Here is a 7,294-nt window from a genome sequence, read left to right on the forward strand (position 1 = left end):
GAGACACTGCCGTATCTCTACACCCACCCAACGTTACCAATACATTCCCGTACAAACTAGGCCACTCACATACAGACTAGACGCCCTATGCCCATACCCGACTGGGGCAGCCGACCACCCTTACCTGTACAACCCGCCCACCCCCCGACCAGCACACCCTGAAGATAGGCTCAGACTAGGCCACCCATAAACCAACAGTGACCGGCGGAGCCAGGCACCACAGCCACCAGAGGACAGGGACCACAAAGACGGTAGGTGCACATACAGCAACAACACGACATGGCCACCCCAACACTGACTCTCCCCGGGCCCAGTTACACACGACATACCACCCTTCAACCGGCAACCACCGGGGATACACACAAGGAGGTACAATAACATCCAGGGGAGACCACGGACAGTGCCCACGCGGGAGGCAGGGGGTTTGGCAGCACACCACTCACAAAAAGAGACACCCAGGGTTACCCACCCGCGACCGCTCAGCCCATCAATTAGCTTATCTGACAGTAACCCAATAGATAGCCACTCCGACGTGACACACTCCCTAAACTAGCATGACATGACAAAGATTCTCACATACCATAAAAGTGCAACGTTTATTATGCCTAACCACTGTTATCTCATGTTCGTTGATATGCTGACTAGAGCCGTTGGGGCATTGTAGGCAACTCTGTCTTGATTTGCATATGCACCAAAAATAAAGAATTATAAAAAAAAAAAAAAAAAAGTAGCAACCTACAGTCCTCTGCCTACAGGAAAAGGTTGCAAGTAACAAAACGTTACAAAATTACTGATCCCCACCCAGTGCTGAAAGGCTTAAATACCCTTTTGTCACTTACCTGAATCCAGCTGTCAGGATCCCGCGGGCGGCTGCGAGGGGAGGCTGCAGTTCGCTCGTGGCACTCACCCTCCAGCCGTCCGTGGTCCCCTTCTCGTTGTACGCTCGGCGAACGGCATCCTCCCAGCCTCGGATGCCGCCCGCGTCTTCCTCTTCGTCCCCCAGCGGCAGCATGCATGACGCTGCTGTAATGAAAATATACCCCAACACGCAGGATTCAGCTAAACAGAAGACAACACAGAGGGGAGATACGTCTACCAGACCTTAGAGTGGCCGGACTCGATGTATATAGGAGAAGTACAGAGTCAGGAACAATCCGAGGTCAAGGGCACAAAGCGTAAACTAGGACTAGCCGGGGTCTGGTACACACTAAACAGCCGGCAAAGCCGGCAAACAAAACAGATAAGGATAAAGAAATAACAAAGTCAGAAAAAAAAGCCAAGGTCAAGTACAAAGGAACACAACTGAACACAACAAGCGCTAAAGGGAACTGAAACAGAAACCACAATAGGGCAAGGAACCAAGGGAAAAAGGTCAGTATAAATAACTAAACATCCATTTTGATTGGTCCCTGTCATCTCCACGCCCCCAAAAGGTAAGTGTATGGGGAGTGTGGCATGACAGGGACCAATGGGAGGCCTTTTCCAATTTAGGCTCCCACTGTTCCTTTAAGAGCGCGCCCGAGACCCGCGGCGTGCTCTTAGAGTCAGGCGGGACACGTGACCGCTTCTCACGGTCACTGCCCGCCTTCCTGTCCCTGCCTTCGGATGAGCCGCGCGCAGCTCGTGCAGCAGAAGGACCGCTCGCGGCTCAAACAGAGGACCCCGGCCAGCCCCTGGAAAGGGTAAGTACCACTACAGCTGCACGCTGGAAGACCGCCCATTTTTGTAAACGCCGGGGTCAGCCACCTGACCCGGCGTTAAAGGCACAGTGCCTCAAGGTATATATATCTCCCACGTGTAATTGTTAATTCTGATTGGAAATTATCCATTCAGAATTAATCATTGGGTTTAAATACTTACCTTTCCTGTCTCTCTCTGCCCTGTTGTGGTCTTTGCTTTCTAGTATTGCTGTTCTACTTGTGTTTCTCTCTGGTTACATACTATCTGGCTTGTTTATCCAACCTTGCGACTTTCTCCTACCCTTTGACCTCGGCTTGTCTCTCGTTATTCTGTCTTCTGGTTCCCCTTACTCGGCTTGTCTCCTGACAATTCTTTGTGTGCTTAGCCCGGCCACTCTAAGGTCCGGTACTGCAGCTTTTCTGTGTGTGTGTTAGCGTGTTAGGTTCCCAGAATCGTGACACCAGCCCCTGTGTCCCTCGGCACTGGGCAGGCTCTGCCTTTGCTCCTCCTTCACCGACCTAATGCACATGCGCGGCGAGCACCACAATCACATTAGGACAACCCCAATCAATTTTAGTTGACGTTGGATGTCGTCATGCAGAGTGTACATTTTAAAGGTGAGTTTACAGAAACATTGGATAAATGGATAGCAAATTCAGCATACACACAGTTGGTATGTTATAGGTGTATCTTCCTCTGAAACTCAAGATTACAAATAATATTTAACCAACGAAACCAAAAACAAGGTACATAGTTTGTAATCATTAATTTTAACAATACTGGTCTTTTATTCTACATGCATAATATTTTTTTTTAAATGTAAAACTCTTAAACATATGTTACATCTTTTTTATAAACTTCCTTGAATAAATAGGATCATGTTATAATGTCATTTAGTTCTTATGAGTGAATCATCATTAAATCACTGCAGAAAAACAAACAAAACAAGATGTGGCAAACAGATGATACTGAGGTAAGATAGGGTATTAAGGATTAAGGGGGTTAAAGGGTTACTCCACGCACCATGAAGAGTTTAGTGATTTGAAGTGGTCATAGTGGTAGGAGTCTGTATGGGCAGCGTTTCTGCTGAGATTTATTAACTTTTGTGCCAGGGCCTATGTACACCCCATATACACTCGACTTTGTTTTGAATATTTTTATTAGTGTCGCAAAAAAGCATGAGCAGGCATAGTACAGGGTAAGAGATGTAGTATATGGTTGCCTGCGCAGAGGCATATAGGTCAGGATAGACAAGCATGTAAGTATATTCAATAAACATGTGGTACAGCAATCATACATGGTAATAGGATTATATGAGGCAGGCATCTCGGTGCGATGAAAGTCCTATCTATTAACATTACGACAGCGGGCAATCATTTACAAAATATGCATGCCGCTAAGTGAGTGCATAATCATCAGAACTGATAGCTTATATATTGTTGTTTCTACGTTTAGATGTGAGCAGATTGGTGTACGTCGCATAATGCAATCGCCTGACTATTTAAGTAAACAGTGATGATGGATAGCATATTCATTCTGAAGCTGATGCGAAGAGTCTCTTAGGTAGATATCTATTGAGCAGTGACGTAATAAGCTTATTGTGTAAGCAATTAACAGTAAACTTTAGCCCCTGTCGAAGCATTTTAGCATTTCTAAGCAAAACAATTTGTGCTATTTCTGCTGGTAACTAGGCATTTATTTTCTATATCCGGATGCGTATCCTAAGGCTGTGTCTAGTATGTAAGCCATATAGGCCTATAGTATGCTTGGGCTCATTCCCAGTGTGCGCGGCTCGCTGTGAGAGCGTGGCGTTGTATAATCTGGGCGTTTATGAAAATCCTTACGTTAGCTGTTGTGACTGCAGTTATAATGGCGAGTAGCTACATGTATAATGTGCGTCTTTCTAAGGGAAAGTGTAAGCATGTTAACATACGTTATATATTACATCCATCTGGCTATCAAGTCAACAATAGTAAACGGCATTAAGCGGTTGCCCTAGGGGGCTCTATAATGTAATTAGCATGGTCCTTGTTTGAACTAAGCATAAATTACTTGACTAAATAACAATGGAACAGTACGTTTCTGACGTTTTCTAGGCAGTCGTACAGGTTGGTTCCGTACTAAAAATTTTCACAGGCTCAATCTTTAAGTATTTTGCCATTATGCAATGTACATAAAAGAGCATCTTCTTGTGTGGAGTATGCTACAAGTATAAATTAACTTGTCAAATGCATTTGTTTCCCTGTCTGATTAGTATAAAGCAATTAAATTGAAAAATATAAAATGCCGGAGACAGAAGAAGAGAAAAAAAAAAAAAAGGATATATAAAATAATAATTGTTCTCTTTTTCTTTTCTCCTTCTTTAAGCAGCTGATGACAGTGTAGTGTCCTATTGCTAGGTCAATAAGGTGTTTCACCAGTTATCGTTCCACGGAACTGGATTAGGAGTCTCTCCACTGGAGGTGGCGTTGTAATGCCTGTTGGGAAGCATTGTCCAGCGTGGGGTTAATGGCCCCCTCTGGTATACCGTGCAGTGGCCGCTTGCAGGCTTGTGCCCGGGGTGCATATTTTTGCCTAGCTGGTTATTCAGTGCAGGGTCCCTCCAGCTCCCCCGGTGCGACCAACCCCCTCTGTGTTCCACTCCAGGTCTGCTCTGGCCGGTCGGCCTGGAGATCAGCATTTTTTGTGGGCACTCAAGGACAGCAGCAGTCTGGCAGACTCCCAACCCTGAAAAGTCCTCGGGCCCCTCGTCCCCTGCACCTCCCCATCACCTGCAGTTCCCCAGTGGAGCTCCAGCTCCGTTGTGCCTCGCCATACTTGTCGCCGGTGTTCGCCTCCCCGGCCACCGGTCCACCGGGGGTCCAGCTCACCCCGGCTCCACAGGGCTCACAGAGTTGGGGGCACGCCTCCCTTGACCACCACCAAATCCAGGGGTTAGAGCCGGCTCCGCGCCGACCTTTCTGCTGCCCGGAGGCGTCCATCTGTGGGATCAGTCCTCCCGGAGGGCCCGGGTGACCCCGCGTGACTCCCAGTAGTGTGTGCGTATAGCAGCCATCTTGGCTCCACGTGGGAAAGGGCTCCCCAATGTGCAGGCCTTCTGCCTCCAGTCTCCGGGGAGTTGACTTGTGGGCCGAAATCACCCCCGCCGGCCCGAGGGGGGGAAGCGGGGCCGGACCCCCTTCTCTCCCTCAGTCACCTGATCTCATGGCTCCTGCCGTCTCCGTGTGCGAGTAGGCCCAATGGGCTCAACTTGCTCCGGTTGTGCGGGTTGCGCGGCGGTGGCTTAGCGGGTGTCTCTCTATTTTGCTCCTGTGCCTCTCCCCGCTTAAAGCTTGTTTTCGCCCCTTCTCCGGATGGGCTTTGGTGCAGTATTTTTGCGTTTTTAAGCTTCTCAGAGCCAGAGCTGACATGGCTTGCTGCCGCTCGGCTTGGCGGCCCGGGCCCCGCCCCCTACACTCGACTTTGGCAGCTCTGTTCCTGATTTCCAAATGTCAATTCTGAGCATATTTTACAAGTTTTTACAGATGTAAAGATAGTTCTACCCTCCCTCCTTCACACCTTGCTCCAGGGCTGCATTAAGGGACACTGTAGGCAACCATACCACTTCATCTCTTTGAAGCAGTCTGGTTGCAGTGTCCCTGTTCACTTAACACTGCTATATGTAAAACATTACAGTTTTAGAGAAACAGCAACATTTACATTGCAGTGTTGCGACTTCCACTAGTGACGGTCTGTCAGACATTTAGTTTAGCTCCGTGAAACGACGCTTTGCCAGGACATCTAGCGCCTTCAAAAACCGCATAGGAAAGCATTGATCGCTGTGCATGTACATTACGTTGCCAGATTGCATTTACATTGCGAGAGGAGGAGCCCAGTCCAGCACTGGAATCAGGTAAGTAAAAAAAAAGAATACTACTATAGAAATCACAAAGGAATATTCAATCCTGTAGATCTACCAGGAGTGGTAAATAGGAAGAAGAAAAATAAGTAATTGAAAACAATAAAATAACTAACTAAAGTAATAAAACGTAGTTCATATAAAAAAAAAACCCACTTAATTGAAAACAATAAAATAACTAAAGTTATAAAACATACAGTTGATGTACAGCTCAAACAGCACTATGGACTGAGTCACTGGATACAAAGTAAGTGCCAGAAGGTAAGTCCCAAAATGGAAGTGCTATATTACCAGTGGTAGGTCCACTAAACAGTGAGTTATGGATTAAACCACAAGTGAAATTTTTTTAACCCTTTATTGACTGGGATTCAGCTACATCATATGGCCATATTGTGTTAAGCAAACCCCTACGTCACACTACCCCAATATTGGTGAGTACTACACTAATTTTAGCATGGGACATGCAAAATGCAATACTTACTGCATAGACTGTTAGCAGACACAGTCCTCAAATGAAAAGAGAAAATGAAATCGGGGGCACACAGAACAGGTATTTCTTAATAGTGATGCTGCCATAAAGACCAAAATACATACAAAATACGGGGGTCAAAAACCAGGAAAACCAGAGGAGCAAACTAACTTAATGGATTTTATATTCAACTATCCAAATTTGAACATAGTAATAAAATATATCCAAATATAATATGCTCACTGTAACACAAATTAAAACAGTTCAACTTCAAATAAAACTAATTCTAGAAGATAAAATAAAAAATGAATTACAAACCTGAACCAAAGATGGTATAGTAGTAACAATAGAGTAGGAAAGCCGATGTCAAATAAACTCAAACCATACCGAATAAAATAAAACCTATTGAATCTGAAGAAATCAAAACAACAATTATTAAGCTTAGCAATGGGAAAGCACCCGGGCCAGATGGTTTCACAGCCTATTTTTATAAATGCTTAGAGACTGTGATAAAAATGTTTTCAGATAAATTAACCACTAAAAGTTTTTCCTCAGAAATGTTAAATGCCACGATCTCCCCAATCCCCAAACCTGGAAAGGACCCACACTATATATCCAACTACTGTCCGATTTCTCTCATAAATCTTGATATAAAAATATTCTCAAAAATATTAGCAGATAGATTTACTCAGATTATTTCAGATCTAATCCATTTGGATCAGTCTGGATTTTTAAGAGGAAGATCAGCTAGTGACAATATTCGTAAGATCCTGAATTTAATGATAGCAGTAGATAAAAAATCTGTCCCAACAATTTTTATAGCTGTCGACACCGACAGTTATAAATTGGAAATTCTTGTTGGCTACACTTTCTGCTTTTGAAATTGAGGGATTATTTAAAGACTTAATAATGTCCCTATACTCTTCTCCCGTGGCAAAAATATATGATAGTGGCTTAGATTTCGATTGGTTTACTATTAAAAATGGAACCCGTCACGGTTGTCCATTGGCACCCCTTCTTTATATTCTTTCTATTGTGCCACTGGCGGTATATATCAGACAATCTCACAATATAACTGGAGTATTTTTAAGCGCTCAAGAACAAAAAATAACCATGTTTGCCGATGATATAATTATGACACTAACACACTCTGAGATCTTTATATCAGCTACAATACAATGTATAGAAAAACTATAAAATTCATATTCAATAAACGCAAGTTCTATATTGTAATCTTTCAAGCCCTC

Source organism: Pelobates fuscus, chromosome 7, assembly GCF_036172605.1.
Source record: "Pelobates fuscus isolate aPelFus1 chromosome 7, aPelFus1.pri, whole genome shotgun sequence".
NCBI classification, from domain to species: Eukaryota; Metazoa; Chordata; class Amphibia; order Anura; family Pelobatidae; genus Pelobates; species Pelobates fuscus.